Here is a 24,817-nt window from a genome sequence, read left to right on the forward strand (position 1 = left end):
AGGTGGTGCAATCATGTCGAGTGTCATTTTGAGCACTGAGTTTAAACTATCCACAAGTCTGTCTACTGACTGGGTATTTGTCAGAAGTGAAGCTAAGACATCAGGCAATCTAGCTTCTAGTTCAGTCTTAGTTGAGGAGTTGATGCATTGCCGTAATGATAAATAAGGTTGTTGATCTACTAAACACGGCAGTGAAACTGTAAACTTAATAAATGAGTGATCAGAGACCACTGATGTAAGAGGCATGATGTCAATATTCGTGACAGCAATACCATGTGCGAGAACCAGATCCAGGGTATTTCCACTAATGTGCGTCGAATCCCGAATGCATTGCCGAAATCCTAATGCATCCATAATGTCCATAAATGATTTGCAGAGGGGATCAGAAGGCTTATTTATATGAACGTTAAAGTCACCAATGATCAGAATGTTATCTGCTCTCGTTGACAAGTTAGAAATGAACGCACCAAATTCATCTAAGAATTCAGAATATGGGCCAGGAGGCCTATATACAGTAACAAAGTAATACGGCTGATTTTTATTCTTCTGACCTTGGCAATGCGTAATATCCTGAGCGGAGTGGAAAATCAGATGTTCAACCGAGTTATATTTGTGACCCCCAACCGCTAATAAGCTAAACCTAGATTTATAAATAAGAGCTACACCCCCGCCTTGCTTCGCATCACGAGGGACGTGACTAAATGTATATGCTGGTGGGCAGGCCTCATTTAAGGGCTCATTTAAGTAGAGCTAAAATACACAAAAAACAGTCTTAGTTCTTCTATAGTTCCATAGTTCTTCTGATCCAGGTGGGTCAGAGCAGTGTGGAGATACATGACTTTGGTGTCTTCTGTTGACCTATTTGCTCTGTAGATAAACTGATGAGGGGTAAATCCAGCTGGGAGTCTTGAAATAATGTGTCTGCAGACCAGTTTTTCAAAGCACTTCATGATGACCAATGCAAGTGCTACTGAATAGTAATGATGATGATGACTTGGATTTATAGAGCACTTTTCAAGACACCCAAAGCGCTTTACAAGTTGCATTATTCATTCACTCGCATTGGTGGTGGTAAGCTACTAGTGTAGCCACAGCTGCCCTGGGGCAAAGTGCCGAAAGCGTGGCTGCCATTCTGCGCCTCTGACCACCTCCTCATTCATACACAGGCAAGGTGGGTTAAGTGTCTTGCCCAAGGACACAACAGCAATATGCAGAATATGCATTTTGGTAATCATTCAGACTGCTAATGATGGACCTTTTAGGGGGAATTCCGATGATGGACGACTTCAAGGAGGGTGGGACATGGATTGGTTAATAATTTTGGGAAAGACTCTAGCTAGCTGTTCTGCACAGTTCTGAAGCACCCCTCCAGATATGTCATCAGTAGGGATGGGTATTGATAAGGTTTTATCGATATCGATGCCATTATCGATTCTGCTTATCAATCCGATTCCTTATCAATTCCCTTATCGATACTTCGTTTTGTACTAAATTTTGTACTAACAGTAGGCTTTACAGGTTTTCTATGTATTTCCTTGAGTCTTAAAGTAAATAAATATGAAATTAGTCACTGTATTCTTGATCTCTGGACATAAATAAAAATAAACAAAACAGTGTTTTGCTTTGAAGTTATTAATTCAGACTGAATTCTATCGTTCTATCTTGACTTGTCAGAGAGCCGCACAACGTTTGGAGCTGTGTGAACAGAAAGGAGGATGATTCTCGTTTCTTTCTTGCAACAAGACAGGAGTCCCAGTTAGTAACTTTAATCTGCACAAAAGTGAATCACAACTCATATTCAGGGATGAAAGTGGTGAAAAACAAAAAAAGCTGAAACCCAAAATTACCCCCCAACACCACCACCTGCACGAAAATGTTTCAATTCTAGAAGCTCTGAAATGTAATCTGGGACTATTCCAGACAATAAACTGGAGTATCCATTTAGGTGAGAGAGAAAAAAAAAATACAACTTTCCTTATTCAAATTCATTCTGCTCTTACTAGGATGCAGCAGTTCTGGAGGAAATCACTGAAGAAATTAAACTGAAAATATGGTTTGACCGAAACAAACTGTCATTAAACTTAAATAAGACAGGGATTAAATGGAGGTGTGAGAGTCACTCGTTGTTCACAGGAAACATTTATTTCTGTATGTATTTATTTATTTATGTTAGTTGATATTATATATTTTCTGTTGCATTTCTATTCAGTTTCTTTTTGTCTCTTTCTCTAAAATTGTATATAATAATCATTAGATTATTAACATATAAGCAAAAATAAATTTAAGGAATATTACAATTTGAAAACAAATGCACCCGAACGTGATGACGGCTGCAATTACTAAATGCTAACTTTTAACATTGAAAATACCATAGACAGGCTAACGCGTTAGCATCGCTCCCGTTTTTAAGTTATAAAATACATCTATCAACTGTTTCAGAAGACCATAACAGGTCGGTTTAACATAGAAAAGGTAAATAATACTCACAGACGTATGCTCTTTAGGGTTTTAGCAGGGGAAAATTAAGCGAAAGAAAGAAATAAACGAAGCAATCGACCGAAGCATTGCTTCAATCTGCGAACCACGCTTCGATTGGTTCAAGGTTCAAAGCAAAGCCGCGCTGCAGAAAGTTGATTAAGGACCTGCTGCAGGGTCCTGTAATCAGTGTAGAGAAATGATCATTTTCCTGACAAACACCCGCCAAAACAACGGCCACTCTGAAGGACCGATAACAGAATCGTTAAGCACAAAGCTTATTGATGTCGGTGGATCGAATCATTTCTTAACGATACCCGAAAGGAACCGGTTCTCGATACCCATCCCTAGATCAGGTCCCATGGCTTTCCTTGGATACACAGCCCTCAGCATGTCACGCACCTCATGCTCCTTCACCATGAAGATCCAGCTGCGAATGGAGGTTCTGTGACTTCACCTCAGAGTGTACAAGGAAGCTGTTCAGGTCCTCTGCTGTGAGAGGGCTCACTCACATCAACATTCAGGAGGTTGCTGGATCTGTAGTTGGTAATATGCTGGTCCTCTTACCACACCTGCCTGTCATTGCTGTTGAAGCAGTCCTTGATCCTCCTCCTGTAGGCAGCCTACATCTCTCTGCTGCCTCTCTTCAGGTTGGCTCTGGCAGCACTGTAGTTCTCCATTTCCAGACCTGAATATGGTGTTCCTCTTCGGGAGAAAACGCTACACTTCTCTGGTCATCCAGAGCTTTTTGCTAGAATATACCTGAATGCTCTTGTTCACAGTAACTGTGTCCATTCAGTGCGTGATGTAGCCGTTGTGTACTGCTCCTAAGTCCAATGTTCAAAAACATCCCACTTTGTTGACTCAAAGCAGTCCTGCAGCTGCCGAAGGGCACTTTCAGGCCATGTTCTGACAGTTCTGGATGTGATAAAGACACTCTTCCTGAGGGGGTGTTTGCTGTGAGTAGGAGCACGGACAGATGCTCTGACTGGTTCAGGTGTGGTCGTGGCTTAAGGCACCTTGAAACTTGCACAAATTTGATCCCTGCAGTGCAGTGCAGTGCAATTCGTCATGCCAATGTGTCCCGCTTTGTCCTGCAGGATGCCACGCTTTGTGCCACTTGACGCCTCGCTATATAAAATAATAATTTCATAGCTGATGACACATTTGCTCTCAGAACCTGGCTGATGAAACCATTCTCTCATCGCTCCCAGAATCACAGAGAAATTATCTACAGCTGCAGCTTGTCTTGTGCATGTCATGCAGTGGAGAACACATTTGGAATCTTGTCTCAAAGGTAGTAATTTGTAATATCTATCTCTCTCTCTCTCAGAGAGAGAGAGAGAGAGAGAGAGAGGAGAGAGAAATGGCACACGATGGTACCACGGATCCCGACAGCCATCCGTTAGAAATGAAATGGTCATTCAGCCTGTCAATGGCGGCTTCGGAGCGCCCCACAGCCGCTGGGGGCCCATCCTTCAAGCGACAGTAAACACTCTTATTCTCTACCAAGCCAGTAACATTTTCACCGAAAGCCAGATAAATTTTTCTAATGGTTTCAGCTGCCAGTTTTCTGAAAAATTCTGATGGAAAAAAGCCCAACTCATTCCGCCATTTCCTGACAATGAAAATCCGCCGAGGGGGGTGGACCACTCCTCACTCAAAGCCTGCTCCCAGGTGAAGGACGCAACCGAAAGGGTGGAAAACCTCACACATGCGCACGAGGGTTCAAGCTTGTCTGACGCAATCACACGTGATTCAAATCCATATGGTTTTTGAAAAAAAGTAAGGTCGGATACTTTTCTAACAGACCTCGTATAGTGTATATATATATATATATATTATATATATATATATATATATAGTAATGGACTTGTTATGTGGGCCGCTGAAGAGGAGGTACTTGCTGGCCCACCACCAGATGGAGCCCTGCCACACTGGCACTTTTTTGGCACCTAGAGGGCGCACAGGCCGGTTTAGCCTCTCTGACGTCACCAGGTGCGCTCGTTGGCTGTCAGCTGATTGTCATCATTCATCACCACCCATCCATAAAAGCCTGGGAAGGACACCATAACTCTGGCTGCAGTTATCGCTTACCACCCAGGTAAACCTACTCCAGCCGTTTGTGCCGTACGCAACATTCATTGTTACTGAAATCTTTGCAGTTGTGACTTATACTTGCAGTTTGTAGCCGAGTTTGTGGGAAGTTTGGGAGGAGCTGGCGTCTCCACTTCCTAACTTCTGACTTACTGAGTATAACCATTGACACTGCACGTTCTCCAGTTTTCCTCTGCACTCTGGGAGTATCTGGATTATTCCTTCAGGAGGATTTCTGTGATTTGCGACTGTTTGCTGGGTGTACACACACCCACGTAATCTGTTTTTGCTCCTGCCAGCAGTACCGATCCGACAGCCTCGAGCGGTAGCCACCTGGGGGACCAGGACATGGCCGCTCTGGTGTATTGCAGGACTCCGGCTGGCGGTGGGACTTCGTGGGTTCCGGCTCTTCTCTGGTTTAGGCGTCTCCTACCCTCTGGCCTGCCCACATGTCACCATTTTGTTATTAATTGTAATCAGCATATCATAATCTGTTTGCACTTTTGCATATTAAATTGTTATTTATTGGAATTTCTATTGACCGCTCATTTTACGCCCCCTAACGTGGGTCTGTGCATTCACATTTCCTAACAGGACTGGTAAAAACAGTTGCATTTTCCTTCTTTGTCATGAGCTAGATAATGTATCTGTAAAATGATGTTTATTATAGTTGTAGCATCTCATCATAATCGTTCCGCTGTCCCTATGTGCTATGACACAGATTGACACGCAATGTTTTGAATAGTTTTTGCGCAATGGTCATGACTAGTTCATGAAATTGTGTGCCAGACATTTTGAACATTTCAAAATGTTCTTTTCGCCCTGGCACACAGCTGCGCACAGTTCATGCATAGTTTAGTGTGTTTACTCATTGACATGCCAGATTGCGTGCCAGTGTGAGATCAAATTTGTCAAATGGTCAAGGTGCCTTTAGCTCTAAGCCCAGCTTGATGTTGGAGAAGACCTTATCCAGTGTGTTTGCTTCCCTGGTGGCACAGTTAACATGCTGATGGAATTCAGGGAGCACTGTTTTTAAATGAGCCTGGTTAAACTCCTCTGCTATGATGTGTACTGCCTCAGAATACATCTGTGTTGACCATTAATGTTGTCATGCAAAACCAAGAGCTGAGATACCAGTAGCATCCGGGGGTATATAGATGGCAGTAATCATAACAACAAACCCCCTTGGATGGTAAATGAGCCTACATTTAACAGTCAAATACTCCAGGTCCGGGGAGCAGTGACTGCTAACAGTCTTAAGGTACCTTGATACTTGCACGCATTTAACCCCCGCACTGCTGCACAATTCATCATGCCAATGCGACCCACTTTTTATTTAGTGCTTTGATTCATGGGAAAACCCAATGTAATTAGTTATAATTATGATTAATAAAAATGAATGTGTGAAATTTTCTATATATAAATTGCACATAAAACCCATAGGACCTCCCAACCCAGTAAACAAATACATGACTTATACCCTGGAAAATATGGCAACCAGTGCTTTAATGCTCCCTTCAAGCATGGGATCAAAGAAAGGAAAGGGGCAATATTATTGGCTTACCTGCTGATTGACATTGCCAAATGACTGGCTGCCAGCCAGATTCAGCATCTCTCTGGTCGATGGGAGCCACTGGCAATGGAGACCCATGCTGGGATAAGTGCCACAAAGAGGAGACAAAACCGCAGGAGGCAGATACCACATGTCTGAGAAACAACATGCAGATCACAGAAAAAATCCAATGTGTACAAATTAACCAGTTGACGTTGCTGTCGTTTTCTGGTCTAACTTTCAACAAATTAATTCTGTCCTGATATGATCTCTGTACGTGAAGAAGAAAACTGCTGATCCCAGCCAGCAGAGACAGTAGTGGTGAGATCTCCGAGGCTGGCGGCGATGGGTGTGGCCACGTTATCCGGGTTGATGCCGACTTTCTTGGAGCTAATGATCACTGCAACCATCACCAGGCCTAACAATCACCACATACAGACGTGTCACAGAAGGTACAAACACACTGTGAGCTCTGCAGCATGTGATACTGACTGACCGAGAGACAACGCAGCGATGAAAGCAGTTGTGATGCTGCTCGCACAGAGTATAGCTGCTTGGGTCACATCTATGCTCCCTCTCATCAGAACCCCGAGTACAATAGCTGCAACTGCTGCCAGGAAGCCCACAACTGTAGCCTGACCTGAGCATAGAGGACAGCATAGAGCATTTATCATTTCAAGTTTCCATTCTGTCAGGTCCATCCATGAAATGAAAACATTTATCCGAGGTCTCTGTGATGTGCGCTTCGGTAATGCTGGAGTGGGCTTGTGTCCAACAAGCAGCGATGTTGCACACATAATACTTGCATCATGAGGGACCATCACTTAACAATACAGATGTGGTGTTTTCCTGAACAAAGCTGTTTTTTAGTGTTGATGACCCATAGATCATATGGCCACAACAGCTATATGGTACTTTTTTTTTTTTTACTTTGAAAAATCGGGATGACTGCTGCTCTGTTTGTGTGTTTGGGTGCAGGGGAGGTGATGGTCCAGTGGTTAATGCGTTGGGCTTGAGTCTTGAGTTGAATGGGTCTTGAGCTTCACTTTAAACCTTTCAAGAGAGGTCCCCAGAGTGGAGGTCCAAATCCAATGCATTCCATATTTTAGGTGCCACCACCTCGAATGCTGTCTCCCCTGGTCTTCAAGGACTGTGTCTGTGTTGGTGTTGCCATGAAAACCAATCCTCAAATCTTTAGTTTAACCCTGGATGTAGATTTTCTGTGCTGTGCTGCACACCCACAATAATTTCTATCACTTTATACCAAAATTGGAGCAACTTTAAGGGCCCCTTCATACATAGTGCAAATTTGGTTGAATTGCGCATTAATTGCAGATAAAGCAGGAATCGTGTGTAAACTGTGTAATTTCGTAGCCGCTTCCAACACCTTGTACACCTGTTGCTACAGCTATTTGCGCACACCAGTGGCTGACAGAGTGTGCGCTGTGCGAGCCCATTGAACCTTCTTGCGGCAGGTGTCAGCCAAGTTCCAGGTGACACACACGAACAGCTAACACTGTTCACATGGCACTTAGAAAATGTGTGGCCATTCGCATTCTTGGCACGACAACAGACTGCAGACAATCATCATCATACTGACTGGCAGTGAAATTTGTCTAAGTGCCCCACGAGTGTGGCTTTGGTGTGTGTGCGCTACAAACTGGCAGGAGGTGTGGCCGCCCACTGAAGCAGCTGTGGAGATCTGTCATTCTGGACATCCCAGTTGGACAGTACTGTATTTGGACAGACATGGACTAACAACTGACCATTGTGACATGCGTGTGTCTGTTTGCTGTCATCAAGTGGACATAAATAAAAACATATATCACTGTGGTGACAGGCTGCAGCGTGCGCACGGCATGCACATAGACAGGCTGCCCCCAGGTTGAAACGGACTGTCCGATCATAACACGCAGCAGGTGATCTGACTGTGACGTCACCCATGTGAGATCTGTTCCACATGAGGCCGTGTCCTCTGGCGCACCTTACACAAGACATGCATGTGGGCTGGCAGGACACGCGCCAGCAGATGTGGACATGAATGAGATGAGCGAAGTGCTTCTCATTCATGTCATTTCCGACTGCATGTCAGTGACCATGGGTCATCTACAGAGGAACAGATTGATCATATTTGTATTGTCCGCTTGATGAGAGGGATTTAATACAATGCAATGTTTTTATATGGTGCGTCATTTCTATTTTTTTTTTTTAAATACATCCATGTGCTTCCTGATATGAGGCAGTTTCCAGCAACTGTCACAGGACAGCGATGGTAGCTCACTGGTAAAGTTTTCACCTGGCAATCAGAGCTTTTGGAAGGCATGGGTTCAAATCCTGTGGGTGACATGCATTTTTTTTTTTTTTTTAGCTGCACAATGTGCTGGCAAAAGCTGCTGGGAAAAGCTGCTGTGTTCCGCATGCACTGAACCGGCGCAGCATGTATTTTTTGTTATTTTTTATTTATTGTTTTCTTCACAGCAGCTGCACGATGTGTAACCACATCGTGCAGCTGGTGGCACTGTGTTCCTGCGTACACAAACCGTCACACCAGCATTGTGCATGCCTGCCCGTCGGCGCCTTTTCCCGTATTAGACCAAACTTCGCACTATGTGTGAAGGAGCCCTAGCTGTTGAACCTGTACAAACTGAAACTGACCTTTGTCACCATTTTTTCTGTTTTTACCCCATAACTATCTATGACATTCAGTCATAGATAGTCCAAACCATACCTTTTTGAATTGTTATGATCAGATGAATAATGTGGTATAGTTTTCAACATGATTGGAGCTTTTAAAATTTGACCCCTGTGTAATACTTTATGGACCCCTGTAGCTCATTAGAGGTCAGCTACAGGATGGCTCCATATTTGAAAATAAACATTAGTTAATTTAGAATATGTCCTGCCAATTCCATGCATTTATCACAAAATGAACAATTTTTGCTATGTCGCCCCACTATTGGCACACTTGTGAGGAGAACTGCTGTTTCACCTCTGTTCAGCAACCAGGCAGCGCGGTGTCACATACAGTGGTAAACATACCACTGTCCCCAGCTTTTGAAACGTGTTGCAGGCATCCATTTCAAAATGAGCAATATTTGCACAAAAACAAACAACAAACTCTATCAGTTTGAACATTAAATATCTTGTCTTTGTGGTGTATTCAGCTGAATATAGGTTGAAGAGGATTTGAAAATCATTGTATTCTGTTTTTATTTACATTTTACACAACATCCCAACTTTATTGGAATTGGGGTTGTAGCTGCACTATTTAATTTTAACATTCAGCAACACACCTTTTGAGATTAGTGCGTCTGCAGTAAAGCTTTAAATATTTGATGCTGATGGATTTTTTTTTTTCCAGCAATTTGTGACACACGGGTGACAAGGTGCTGTTGCCTCACAGTGAGAAGGTTCTGGGATCACTTCCTACCTGGTCCTTTCTGTGTGGTGTTTTCATGTTCTACCTGTGGTAGTGTTTTGCTGCCTCCCACGTCCAAAGACATGCAACTTTGAAACAACTGACCATAGGTATGCCTCTTGCCCAGTGACCCCTGGAATAGGCTCCAGACCCCCCCCCCCCCCCAGTCCTTAATTTGAATAAGCAGTTTGTGGAAAACAGGATTTCTGTCACATGTCAGAGATGAGCAATCATAGTTTTAATATGATTATGGCTTAAAAAAAAAAAAAAGAAAAGAAAGCTAAACCAGAGCTTTCATCTTTTCAAAGTGACATTACCTGAATAAGAGCAAGGTTACAGCAAACCAGCCTCCACTGCTGCTGATGTTCATCCATCTGCCCTGTGTTAGCCTGCAGACAAAGATTCTCATGTTTATCAGGTGCAAAAACAGTTGCTCAACATATCTGTGGAAATTACTAACAGTTGTCAAAAACTTTGAGAAATCCTGTTTGGTGCGAGTGCAGTTACCGTGGGGGCATGCAAAGTAATGTTGCAGTCGCTGACTACTTGCTGTGAGCCATGTGTGCTGCCAGAAATGTACTTTACTAAAGGATATTTTGAAATGTATGGATTATTTTTTCCTTACACCCCTGTCACACCTTGATGATTTAGTGAATGCCGACCGTATAAAAAATGCTGGCATGTCTAATAGCTTATGGATAAGTTTTGCATAAGTTAAGAGCACGCTGAAGCATGTGTAGTATGCCAGGTGGGCGTGTCACCGGCCAGGCGGTCATCATGTCGCAGTTGACCACTGGCCCATTACTACTCACAGCTGGAGAACACATATCGTGCCATGAAGAACATCACCTCTCAACATGCCACCGCGATGCACATGTGTCGGCATGCTCTCATGACATGGTGAAAAATAAACACACACATCACCTTTGGAACAGCTGCACTGCAGACACCATCAGACAGGCTGCCCCATGTGAAAAAGTCCGTCTGATCATGTGAACAGCTAACTGGCGAGGCAAATGTCACGTCCAACATGTGAGTTATACTCTACATGACACGGTGCGCCGAAGGACACCGTGTGAGACATCTGGACGTGTGGACCCTCTGTGGCTGCATGGTGTGAGCACATCAATTCATTCACGTCAGTTCATTAATTCCTTGTTTATATCCATGGTCATGGTTCATGAACATAAAGAAACAAGAGGTCGATAATTCTTGTACTGTCTACTCTTTATAACAGGATTTAAACATTTTAACAGACAAAACAAAATCAATATGTTTCCTCAATTCCAACACATACTGTCAAGTCATCAAGAATCAATTACACATTACCAGTAACATGATTGTCTTACATTTAAACTGTACATTCATTGTTCTTTTAATGTTCTGTGCTCTCCCATTATTTGGTCCTCACACATTTTCGTCAATTTATATACATTTGTACAAAATTTAATTGCTTCCACTGCTGTGTAAGTGTGATGTATTATCACACCTCTCACGTGGTCACACTGTGTTTGTGCGCGTGCACACGAGCATGTCCCTCCCAACAGTGGCTGGAATTTTTTGAGGTTTACCAATTTGGCCTTTTTCGGCCAGTTTCAGACTCATTTGCCCAACTTCATGTTATGTGTGAAGGGGCCCTTAATGCTGTTCATTGACTGACTTAAAGCTGCAGTCCAAATGCAAACAGACGTTCAAATATTAAAACCATTCACACGGAGTAAATTTTATCTGTTCGTTTCAGTTGGATTCATCATCACAGGCTGACAAAAACTTTTCTACAAAAAACGTCCTCATTTTGGAAAATAACCTCTGAAAATACTTTAATTCCTTGTTGTGGCTGAAAAAAAAATGTAGCGTTTTAAAGCAAGTCCCTCGGTGGTTTCTCTGCTCCAGGTACATTTCTCAGCCTGAGGATAGCTGTGCCACAGTCTGATCGATCACCCCGTCTGATAAGTCAGACTGGGGGAGTCGGGAGCCCAATCAGACTGCATGGGGAGACTGATCAGACAATGGCCTGTGCTTTAATAGTTGAAAAAGTTCACAGTGCCTCAATCATTCACATCAACGTTTACTACAGCCATCAGTCGACTCATCAGCATTCTGCACATGATGAAAATAAATCCCATAATCCACCAAGACAAAAATAAAATAATGTTAAATTATTCTGTTTTGCCTCCTTGTTGAGAAGAGATGCAGCGCGACAGCATATGTGCACTCTATGATGGGCTCGTCAAAATTTAAAGGCCCTTTCACACATTACATGATTGAGGCCGAATGGCGCACAAAGGAGGACTTGAATGGCACTTGTGAAAAATCTGAGCTGCACTTGAATACCTCATATAGCAGTTGGCACAACCTTGATTTAAAGACAAAAAAATACACTGCATGTTGAAGGGGTCTGCAGCACCCAGTGATCATCAGCTACTGGATTAATTCACTCCTTATTTCTTGGAATTCATGATTCCAAGTATGACTGTTTTTGTGGCACTGGCATGATAAACATTTACTTATTATAAAATTTTAATCTACGGATGGTACATCACATTTTATTCACCAATGTGCCATAAATATAACAGCACATTAGAATCTGTACGTGAGCAAATTGTAGCGCCAAAGATGTAGAACGAAAGCCACTGACAGATACAACAAGCTCTGCAAAGGAAACACAAAAAGATTTCAATAAGTGCAGGATTTCCACTCACTGCTGTTGATAGTCTGGATGCCAGCGTCATCTCCAGATTACCCTTTAGTCCCACCAGAGCTGGTACCAAGATAAACACCTCTGTGATCTCTCTGAACACATCCCAGTGCTGAAAAAGACCAAAATATCATAGTACGAACCCTTCAAATCCTGCAACAAGGTAGAAGAATCATCACATTTGGCTTTAGGTTTAAACTGCATTGCTGTTTTCTGTTTAATTAACTAGCAAAGAAATCCAGATCCTGGTACAGGGCCGAACCATATGTCATTCGTTAACAGCAATGCATGATTAACAGTTTTTCATCTGTGTTTGAAAAATTGAACCACCCACACACACACACACACACATATAAAAAAATAAAAGGTACAGTCTGAAACCAAATAGATTGAAGGACCCAAAATGGGGAGACTGGAATGAACCAAAAATGAATAGGATTTATTGAACAGCAGATAAATGTGCAACAAATTTGGAAATGCGTAAGGAGGCCTGGAGCATGGAGAGCCAGAGTGGGCTGTAGTGGAAACCGGGAGCCACAGCCTGAGGAAACCAGAGCAGGATGGAGAATGGCAGCAGACCAGGATGGATGATGGTGTGGAAACTGGAGCCCGAGGGAGGAGTGGTAGCTGAAGTCCGATGCCAGGTGGCAGCCCACGGAGCTGATAGGATGTGGAGTCACTGTGGGGGAGCAGAAGGAACAGGTAAGTGGTGGCGTAGAAGAATGCCCAAGTGCACACACACAATAGTATGTGTAGGAACACTCAAAAAAACCTGAAGCTCCAACAGAGGTGTAGGAACGCGCTGAGCAAAATGGGTTTGCATAGGAATGCAAAAAAGAATCAAACAGAGAGGGGCTGGTTACCAAACTGTGACAACTGAGTTTCCAGCGAAGATGAAGAGTGTTGAACCTGGGTTTATATGCAGGTGTGGTGATCAGCTCCACGGCACGCCACCTTTAAGACAGAGAGGAAGAGAAAGACAGGACCAGACAAACAACAGGGCAGCACACAACATATATCTATATACATAAATGGCTACTTTTGTCTTTCTGTCTGTCCGGAATAGGCTCTAAAATTACAAAAGGTGAACTCCCCAAAGTTACATATTCTGAACCACCACGACATGGACTACAATCTGGTACTATTTTCAAACAAAAAAATTAATATTAAGACAACAATATTAACAACTAGCTGGGTACGCGGCATTGCCCAGGTTAACCTGTTTAAGATATAATCTACCAAATATTCCAAAGTTTATATTTGTCATAATTGTAGATATCTTATAAGTATATATGTAGTCTGAATCGGCAAAGGTTTGAAATAAAACCCAAATAGGTGGAATCCCCAAACCAAGAGAGAAAACTGAATTTTGCTGCATGCAAGAAACAACAATGAAGTTCTTCAGACTTTATATTGCAGATCAAGTATGCTCATAATCATTAATCAGAATTGATGTTATGACCTTTATACTTGTTGATACATTGCAAATCTAGTTTATAAGAATGCTACAAAATAAAATGGCTTTTAAGCAAATGTTAATTTTGGATTTGAGATGTTGAATATATATTTAAATGTAGCTTTTACTGACCAATAGTTCTGGAGAGCCTCTTGGTAGACAATGTTCCTTGTCCTTCTGTCAGGAAGTGGATATACAGCTGATTGGGGTTACCAACTCTGGAGCATCTGACTAACTAACTGTGGAAGATCGCAGGTTCTGCCATATTCAGGCCAGCCACATTATCAGCAAAAGTAGTGGTTTCTTTTTGCACACTTTGAGGCATTCCATCTTTAATGGTGTAAATGTTGCAAATGTTATAAGATATCTACAATTATGACAAAATATAAACTTTGGAATATTTTGTAGATTATATCTTAAACAGGTTAACCTGGGCAACGCTGGGTACCCCAGCTAGTATATACGAGGTCTGTTAGAAAAGTATCGGACCTTTTTATTTTTTCAAAAACCATATGGGTTTGAATCACGTGTGATTGCATCAGCCAAACTTGAACCTTCGTGCGCATGCGTGAGTTTTTTCATGCCTGTCGGTTGCGTCATTCACCTGTGAGCAGGCTTTGTGTGAGCAGTGGTCCACCCCTCCTTCGTTTATTCATTGTCAGAAGAATGTCTGAAGGACTGCCGTTTTGTTGCATTAAAATTTTTTCAGAAACTCTGCCAGACAACCAGCTGGAAACCATTTCAAAGATTCGGTTGGCTTTCGTGTGTTATTGCCGCTTTAAGGGTGGCCCCACAGCGCCGGAGGCTGCCGCGCTCCGAGCCGTGATCGACAGGCTGAAACGAGCTGATCACTTCCAAATTTAAGGCTCTGTTGATGCAGGACATCATGTAACTAGCAGAGAAGTTTCATAAAAGGTCGGGATCAGCACTTTATCGGCACATTCCACTGTTAAAGGAGATTTTGTAATGAAAGACGTGCGGACGGATTCGCGCGTCGGGATGCAGCCGCTCTTGGCGCTCGACAACAAACACCTCCGTGTTGGAAGCCTTACAGGACAAGTTGGAACATGCCCAGCTGTTAAACAATTTCTTGGATACTCACTCGATTGAAAGCGATCGAAAGCCGTCTGAATCTTACGAATGGTTTCCAACACGGAGGTGTTTTTTTGTCCCACCGCACGATGAGCGGCTGCGTCCTGACGCCGCGAATCCATCCGCACGTCTTTCATTATAAAAATGAAGGATGCTGTGGGCCGTCCTTAAAGCGGCAGTAACACTCCTTAATCTCTCTGAAGTCCATAAATTTTCACCGAAAGCCAACCGAATCTTCGAAATGGTTTCCAGCTGGTTGTCTGGCAGAGTTTCTGAAAAAATTTTGATGCAACAAACGGCAGTCCTACAGACAATGAAAAAACGACGAGAGGGGTGGACCAGTGCTCACACAAAGCCTGCTCACAGGCGAATGACGCAACCGACAGTCGTGAAAAAACTCACGCATGCGCACGAAGGTTCAAGCTTGGCTGATGCAATCACACGTGATTCAAATCCATATGGTTTTTGAAAAAATAAAAAGGTCCAATACTTTTCTAACAGACCTCGTATATATGACAAGAATGACAGCACATTTTATCTTGCAAGCTGATTTCAAAATCGATGTAATTCACCTTTTCCCTCAAATTCTACACACAATACCCCATAATGACATTTGTCCATGTTGTCCATGTTGCTATAAACATTTCTCCACTGGAGTGCAGTCTGAAGCAGAAACAAGGTTTTAATCTGTGAACCGCAGCTAATGACGCATGCTCAGATGTAAAAGTGGACCGATTTTTAGGGAGGACCGTTCAGTCGGCGAAACCAGGTGTGTGGTGACGCAGCCGGTCTCTGAGCCCATGTCTGAAAGTCAGATGAGTCTGACAAAGATCAGATGATGAAGCCTGATGAAGTTGGGTGAGGGGAGCTACGCGAACTGCGCAACTAATAGATGGCCGCATGAATACAAGAGTCTGAAGTGAGGTTAGCATGAGGGGAACTTCTGGGGGTGAGATGAAAAATTCTTATTTCTCTTAAGATCTGTCCAATGAGTACATGCAAGTGGGGAGAGTTGGTTTCTGTTTTGCTTCTGGCACAGAAACTTTGGCGCCTATTATGAGTGAAATAAGCTGCAGATTTATTTACTCGGCCCTTCAAACTGTGTGGTCACTGGTGAAATTTAAGGATAGTAAATGTTTTCAGATGATGTGGGAATTATTGAAGTGGATTGTTTGTTTTTGTGTGTGTAACAGCGAGTGTGTGTTCAATGTGAACAGCAATGTTGAAACTAATAAAGACAGAGAAGGAGAAATCCATCAAGGAGGAGGATGTTCATGTGGAAAATGGAAATACAGCGGCTGCAGAAAACAGAGGAAGTCAGAAAGCTGACTAAGAGATATGAGAATGTTTACGGACCTTCAACTCTGACGGGGTCAGTGTCAGAATGAAAGGCTGGAACTATGTGTATCATTTTTCAAGCATGATATGTGAAGAGAGTGAACATGCAAGAGCAAGTAAGAGTTAGAACGTTAGAAAGATGGAAAGTGTAAGTTTGTGTAGACGAAGGTGGAAAATGCAGAAATATGCAGAGAAATGTGGAATCTGGGCTGTTTGTGGAATAGCGATTTTCAGGATTTTCCTTTTGATAAGCAGAGGTCTAGAGAAGAGAAAACACAGACAGATTCTACTGGAAACGGGGCTACACTGTAAACATGATGAGCTCAGTTAGATGATATAACTTGTTTTTATACTTTACTTCCAGTTAGCATGGTTACCCTAACTTAAATTTCACCTTAACCTTAGGAGTTATCGGTGTTTCAACTCCAGGTTGTAAGCCAGTTCAGTGAATGGTACATGTGCCAGCTGTCAGGCTAACTGGAACAGCGTGGCTGGACACAGATTCACATGTCAGTAAAACAGGGTTTAATAAAAGGCAGGTAAATAAAATAAATGGTAAATGGACTGTATTTATATAGCACTTTTCCATCTCCATCAGATGCTCAAAGCGCTTTACAATAATGCCTCACATTCACCCCGATGTGAGGCTGCTGCCATACAAGGTGCCCACTACACACCGGGAGCGACTAGGAGATTGAGGACCTTGCCCAAGGGCCATTAGTGATTTTCCGGTCAGGCAGGGATTTGAACCGAGAATGCTTTGGCCCAAAGCCCAACGCTTAACCACTAGACCATCACCTCCCCAGGATTTGGTACACAGGTAGGTAGGCCAAGATAAGCAACAGGATCCGAAACATTAGGCAGAGACGACGTCAGAAACAGGCAGGCAGGTCAAAAACACAGGTAGCAAAAAAAAAAAAAAAAAAAAAAAAATGCTCAGAGGAATAAGTGCTCAAAAGTAGCTCAAGGCTCAACAATCTCACAACCAGACAGAGTGAAAGGTGTGACTAAAATAGAGGGAGTGATTAAGAGGAACTGCAGGACAGGTGTGTGTGAAAGGATCTGGAAAGGGGTGTGGCCAGCAGGAGAGAGGATCACAGGGAAATGCCCAACACCAAGCAGAAGACAACAGACAAGAAAGATCCCTCCACCAAACCCCAAGCAAACATGACAGTGATTAAAAACTGGCCCAACAAAATAAAGAAAAACAAAAAAGACACTACATACAAACTCCAATCATGACACCAGCATAACTTAATAATGTGCATTTTCAAATGGTAGTCGGCTCTTCTTGAAAATGAATTACTTATTTTCTAAGGCAGCAAATGAACTTAAGTTTTAAGTTGAATCAACCTGATAATTTTACAGTGTAGAAGAGATGATGATTCCTGTGTCTGACTGCTGCTGTGAAGGAATGTAGGTAGATAAGCTCACTGACAGGCGCAGGCAAGGAAAACAGACCTCAACTGAAAGGGGAAACTGTAACAGTATATTTTCCCCCCCTTGATACACCCCCCCCCCCCAAGATATACTAGGATATGCTCCCCCCTATTTATTTGTTTAAATATTCTGAAATCCAAGGGCTTAGTTGATTATATTACAATACAAACCATGAATAAAGCAAAAAACAAACTTCTACCTCAACATGTCCAAAATCTATTTAAAATGAAGGACTCCAGTTACAGTACAATTTGAGAGGAACATTATTATTTGATAAATTAAAGACTCAAACTACTGGAAAATGTCAGTGTTTCTGTAAAAGGTGTAAAGATTTGGAACATCTGTCAGAATCAGAAGAATCAGAATCACCTTTATTGTCATTGTAATTTGCATTACAATGAGATTTGAGTGCGACTCCAAAAAGGTGCTTTCCGTGGTGCAAGTAATTTTTAGCCAAATAAAAGATAATGAAATGTAACAGTAAATTATTCAGAGTATATGAACAACTAATATAAACATAAGGTAAAATAAAATAAAATAAAATGAAATGTGGACCAAGTAGAATGTAAAACAAGAATTATATACACAACTGTGGAATCATACTGCACGGGAAAATTGCATATGGTTCAGATATTGCACAAGAAACTTGAAAGGTGCAGATTAGAGTGATTTGTTTTTGTTCAGAGCAGTGATCGCTCTGGGGAGAAAGCTGTCCCTGAGTCTGTTTGTCCCAGTTTTGATTGACCTATACCGTTGGCCAGAGGGTAGTAGGTCAAACAGGTGGTTGCTGGGGTGGGATGTGTCTTTGCAGATGCTGGCAGCTCTGCTGAGGTAGCGAGAGGTGGCAATGTCTTCCAGGCTGGGCAGAGGGCAACCAGTGATCCCCTGGGCCGTTTTGATCACCCTCTGCAGCGTTCTCCTGTCTGCTGCTGTGCACCCCGTACCACGCTGTGATTTAGTACATCAAGATGCTCTCGATGGTGGCTCTGTAGAACAACACCAGCAGCTTCTCCTCCAGATTGTTTCTCCTGAGCACCCTCAGGAAGTGGAGTCGCTGCTGGGCTTTCTTCACCACCACTGTGGTGTTGGCAGTCCAGGAGAGGTTGTCAGAGAGCTGCACTCCCAGGAACCTGATGGAGCTGACCCTTTCCACACAGTCCCCTTGGATGTGGAGCGGGGCTGGGTCAGCTCTGTTCTTCCTGAAGTCCAGGATTATTTCTTTGTTTTTGTGGTGTTCAGCGGCAGGTTGTTAGCTGAACACCATGCTGTCAGTCGATTTACCTCTTCTCTGTAGTCGGTCTCATCCCCCCAAGATGAGCCCAATCACGGTGGTATCATCCGCAAACTTTATGATGGTGTTTGTGGGATGGGTCGGAGAGCAGTCGTGTATGTAAAGGGTGAACAGGAGGGGGCTCAGTACACAGCCTTGAGGGGAACCGGTGCTGAGTGTGATGGTGGAGGAAAGGTGAGGGCCAAGTTTCACGGTCTGTAGGCGGTTTGTGAGGAAGTCCTTGATCCACTGGCAGATGGGGTGGAGATGCCCAGATGTGTCAGTTTCTGGACCAGGATCTCCGGGATGATGTGGTTGAAAGCTGAACTGAAGTCCAGGAAGAGCATCCTACATAGCTTCCCTGGTGCTCCAGGTGGCTCAGCGCGGTGTGGAGAGCTGTGGTGATAGCGTCCTCTGTGGAGCAGTTTGCCCTGTAGGCAAAATGGTGGGGGTCCAGAGTGGGAGGCAGACAGGCTCTGATGTGCTGAGAGACCAGTCTTTCAAAGCACTTCATGACCACAGGCGTAAGTGCAACAGGCCTGTAGCCACTTATGCTCTCCACTGCTGACGTCTTTGGGACTGGAATGATGGTGGAGGATTTGAGGCATGGTGGAATGGTGGCCTGCGACAGGGACAGGTTGAAGATGCAGGTGAAAACTTCAGCCAGTTGGTCTGCTCACGCTTTGAGTACCTTTCCAGGTACACCATCAGGGCCGGCTGCCTTCCTGGGGTTCACCACCTAAAGCACACGTCTCACTTCGTGTTCCTGAAGTGTTAGCATGCTAGTGCTGGAGGGTGGTGGGTGTGGAGTTGCTGCTGGTCTGTCTGCTTCGAAGCGGGCAAAGAAGCGGTTCAGCTCCTCTGCCAGCGAGGCATCAAACCTAGCATTTCCTGGGTTGCTGCTTCTGTAGTTGGTTATATGATTTATTCTCTGCCACATTCTTCTGGGGTCATTTACAGCAAAGTGCTCCTCTATCTTTTCCTTGTAGGCAGCCTTGGCCTCTCTGTCATGAACATATTAACTTATGCGGTATTCTAGTCAGCTTTAAAAGACATTTAAGACAGTTAAGTTTATTGATTTGTTATTATTTCTTTTGAAGTGTGCATTATTATTGATTATGTTGTGATGACAAAATTCCATTCATTGATTAATCTCAAATGATCTTGCTTTGTTCCTTTTGTACTTGTTGTATGAGTTTGTATTAGGTATATATATATATATATATATATATATATATATATATATATATATATATATCAGCCCAGTCTCACATTTGTTTTGTGCTCCCGTCATGAAATGAGTTGAATTTTCGTGACAGATTTTCATCAGCCAAGTTCTGAGAGCAAATCTAAACTGTTGTCTACACACACTTTGGTTGCCATCGTGCAGGAGTACATGAGCTATGAAATGATTCTTTTATTTTATATATCGTGGCATCAAGCGGGACAAAAACGGGTTGCATTGTCACGAAAAATTGCGCAGCAGTGCAGGGATCAAATTCATGCAAGTGTCAACGTGGCTTTAGTGTTAAGATTTTACACAGATCTGATATGTTCCAGCTTCCGAATTCTGCAGACATAACAAGGTACAATATCGCGATACAAACAATCCAGACTGGCCACACAAGCCACATTATATAATTCCACATGGTAAATCCATTTTTGTGTCATACTGAATTAATTCATCTTTGAGTAAAATTCCATTCCAGGTGTTTTCTAAATCCTAAAATTGGGTACAGGCCCTTCAAAAGTTACAGGAAAAATCCAATTATCAATTCTTTTGCAGATGATCATTCATGAGTCACATGTGATTCCAGTCACTGATGATGACGACGATTTCTTTATTGTCATTACAACAAGTGCAATGAAATTATCTTCACACGCAATTACCTCAGACAAAAATACAGCAATCAATCCACAATTATTACTAGTTGAATGTAATAATGGCACACATCAGAATTAAAAACAACACATATACATCTGATATTGTTTATGTGCGCTAAACTTGAAACAGTCCATCTGCCAGGCAATATCGTATATACATGGTATACAGCATCATATTCATGCAAAGCACAGACACGACGCTCTGCAAGACACACCAGTTTATCGCTCAAACGTCTCACAAAAAGGAAAAAGAATAACCACAACTACTTACTTATGGAAGGAAAGGTCTCCCTTCTTCCTCCGGTTGTGGCAGCTTTCCGGCATTTTCCAGCTGTTCTTAACAAAATCTATGAATGTTGATGCGCGCTAGCCACTGAGTTGCCCAGTTAGAAAATGGTGACCACACCTCCTTTCCAGCATGCGTCTCAGTGTGACTGCGGACTCTAGAACTCATATAGGGCTCAGTGAGTAAGAGCCTTTTGGCATCAAATGTGGCAGGCTGAGCACTGTGTATAGACAGTTCCTGGGTTGGATCCCCCCCAGTTGCCCACCACCCCCCACTGTCTCTCTCTCTCTCTCTCTGTCTTGTACTCTCTCCCCCTCTCTGGAAATCAACTGTTTGCCGGGAGCGTGGCAGACTGAGTGCTGCAGCACCACAGCCCTGTGTGGATCCCGGCCGCTCCTGCTGAATATCGGACTGTCACGGTCCGCACCACAACGTGTGTGTTACACTCCCACCCGGTCCCATGAAACGCTGAGAATGTATGTGCATATAATAGAGCTGCATTCATTCTGTGTCTCCTCCCATCTAGGGGGGAAAATGTAATTTAGGCCATTAATAATGTGATTTGTGGTTGAATGTTTAGATTTCCTGGCCTGTATGTCTTTTGATGCACTGGTCAGGAATAGCACAGCTATTTGGATGTTTACATTTAGTTTAAAGACTCTCTCTCTCTCTCTCTCTCTCCCTCTCTCTCTCAGCTGTGTAGAGCGGCCGTCGGTCGTGCTGGCCAGGTGGGTCTACACACCAGCCGTGAAGCGAGCAGATGTGATGCGTGGATGAATCAGGCACATTTGCACACAATGCTGTGATCAGCTGTCAACCCAGCCGGACTGACAGGAGCGGGAGTCTATGACGTCCAGAATGAGCATGTAATCATACATCCATTGACAGTCCACCTCATGCGTCAGAGGATTCATCTGAATTATCATGTTAACATGGCTGTTAGACCCGGTCGACGCAGCCGCAGTGCACATCAACTTGTCACGGGAACGTGTGACTCACTGTGACATACTGTGTATTTATGATTGCATTCCACACACAAAAAAAGGAACCGCTGTTCTCAGTGAAAAAATTGATGTAACAATTTGAATAGATTTTGTTCAAGTTATTTCAACTTAGTTATTTCAACTGGTCAACGAAGCTAAAAAAAAAAAAAAAAATCTATGCAATTGTACATCACTTTTTTCTCATTGAGACAGCAGTTCACTTTTTAGAGTGTGGACTTTGCACATTACAATATTTCCTTTGTGCACTGAATAGGATGTGGGGGGGGGAGTCAGCTTATTGGGGGCACAATTGAGACGTGCCTACATGATCAGACTGCTCCAAATGCTGGTGGGTTGCCACTTTGGATGCCAGTTCATACACTATAAAATGAACCACTGTCTTAACCAGAAAATCTGATAGAACAATTTGCATAGATTTTTTTAAAGTTATTTCAGCTAAGTTATTTCAACTTTCAACTGCGTTAACGCCACAAGATTTCTATAGTTAAGTTGGACATGCATGTCCAATGGATCCCATTTAGGGAGCGCAAAGGAAATGTTGTCATGCAACACGTATGTGGCACGCATCCATCATGTGAAATGGACGTGGACATTAGACCTAGTGTCTCATCATGGCAGTCATAAGGGAGGCAAGAACACTGCCAGTGGTGAGCAGCAAGTTTACAGTATTCATCACAAAAGGCACAAGCGGTTGTTGAGAAACCTGGTTGTAATAGAAAACATGGCACATGAAACATACATCACAATCTATGATAAAGTGAATTTAACAAAACAATTTTCATAATCAGATAGAGATGATTTGGGGTTTGTTTGGGATTCTATGCCAAGGATGACTAAAGTATTTAAATTTTCATTTCCCATAATTACATTTGCCAAGGATGTAATAAAATCATCGGCGTTTATTTATTTGTCTGTCCAACTGATAGCAGGATTACATCTAAACTACTGCACGGATTTTGACCAACTTTTCACCACAGATACATATTAGGACATGGAAGACTCCACTAAATTTTGGAGGTGCTCCAGATTGGAATTCTGGATCAAGATTTCACTTTATATAGGCTTTGAAGGATTATGTCAAAACTGCTTCACAGATTCTCACCAAATTTGCACCACAGATAGATATGAGGCCATGGAAGACTCAAATGAATTTTGGAGGTGATCCACAACTGGATCCAGATTCTAGATCAAGATTTCCCTTTATATGGGCTTTGAAGGATTACTTCAAAACTACTTCACAGATTCTCACCAGATTTGCACCTCACATAGATTTTAGGGCATGGAAGACTCCACTGAATTTTCAAGGTGATCCGGATCTGGATTAGTGGACATCAGAAATCTCTGATTGCTCTTGTTTCCTATCAAAAATGGCCACAATATCCACTGTAAAATTTCAAAGATCATGTCTGGACTTGAGGAAATTCTCATTCACAGTAAGAGTGGAAGATACATGGAACAGCTTGCCAGAGGATGTAGTATAACCCCAATTTCAATGAAGTTGGGACGTTGTGTAAAATGTAAATAAAAACAGAATACAATGATTTGCAAATCTTCTTCAACCTATATTCAATTGAATACACCACAAAGACAAGATATTTAATATTCAAACTGATAAACTTTATTGTTTTGTGCAAATATTTGCTCATTTTGAAATGGATGCCTGCAACACGTTTCAAAAAAGCTGGGACAGTGGTATGTTTACCACTTTGTTACATCACCTTTCCTTCTAACAACACTCAATAAGTGTTTGGGAACTGAGGACACTAATTATTGAAGGTTTGTAGGTGGAATTCTTTCCTCTTGCTTGATGTATGACTTCAGTTGTTCAACAGTCCAGGGTCTCCATTGTCATATTTTGCGCTTCATAATGCGCCACACAGTTTCAATGGGCAACAGATCTGGACTGCAGGCAGGTCATTCTAGTACCCGCACTCTTTTACTATGAAGCCACGCTGTTATAACACGTGCAGAATGTGGCTTGGCATTGTCTTGCTGAAATAAGCAGGGACATCCCTGAAAAAGACGTTGCTTGGATGACAGCATGTGTTGCGCCAAAACCTGGATGTACCTTTCAGCATTGATGGTGCCATCACAGATGTGTAAGTTGCCCATGTCGTGGGCACTAACACATCCCCATACCATCACAGATGCTGGCTTTTGAACTTTGCGCTAGTAACAATCTGCATGGTCTCTTTCCTCTTTTCTCTGGAGAACATGACGTCCATGATTTCTAAAAACATTTGTAATGTGGACTCATCAGACAGCACACTTTTCCACTTTGCATCTGTCCATTTCAAATGAGCTCGGGCCCAGAAAAGGTGGCGGCGTTTCTGGATGTTGTTGATGTATGGCTTTCGCTTTGCATGGTATAGTTTTAACTTGCACTTGTAGATGTAACGATGAACTGTGTTAACTGTCAATGGTTTTCTGAAGTGTTCCTGAGCCCATGCGGTAAGATCCTTTACACAATGAAAATCCTCATTTACATAGTGCTGTCTACATCACATTACCACCCTCTATCAGTTGTGCATTTACTCGTAAATCGCCAGCAAAACTGTCTCCACTCCAACATGCAAAAGATTGGATTGCCCACATAATTTAGTACTCATTATCTGGGATCTAAGTAAAGGCCACTGACACTTGCACGACTTGGATGCACGCACTTGCACGCACATTGTCGTGATCAGGGCCGGCCCAAGCCTTTATGGGGCCTTAAGCAGAATTTCATTTGGGGGCCCCCTACCATCACCTCAGCACCAGAGTCCTCATTATTCCATAGGCTACACTGTTATGTGTGTACTACCCAC

The 24,817-nt window shown here is 42.9% G+C and overlaps 1 pseudogene; it reads right to left on the reverse strand.

Moving 5' to 3' along the window:
* The window catches only part of LOC117507827, a 69,457-nt pseudogene that overhangs the window by 40,895 nt on the left and 3,745 nt on the right, over positions 1–24,817 (reverse strand).

Source organism: Thalassophryne amazonica, chromosome 3 (genome assembly GCF_902500255.1).
Source record: "Thalassophryne amazonica chromosome 3, fThaAma1.1, whole genome shotgun sequence".
NCBI lineage: Eukaryota > Metazoa > Chordata > Actinopteri > Batrachoidiformes > Batrachoididae > Thalassophryne > Thalassophryne amazonica.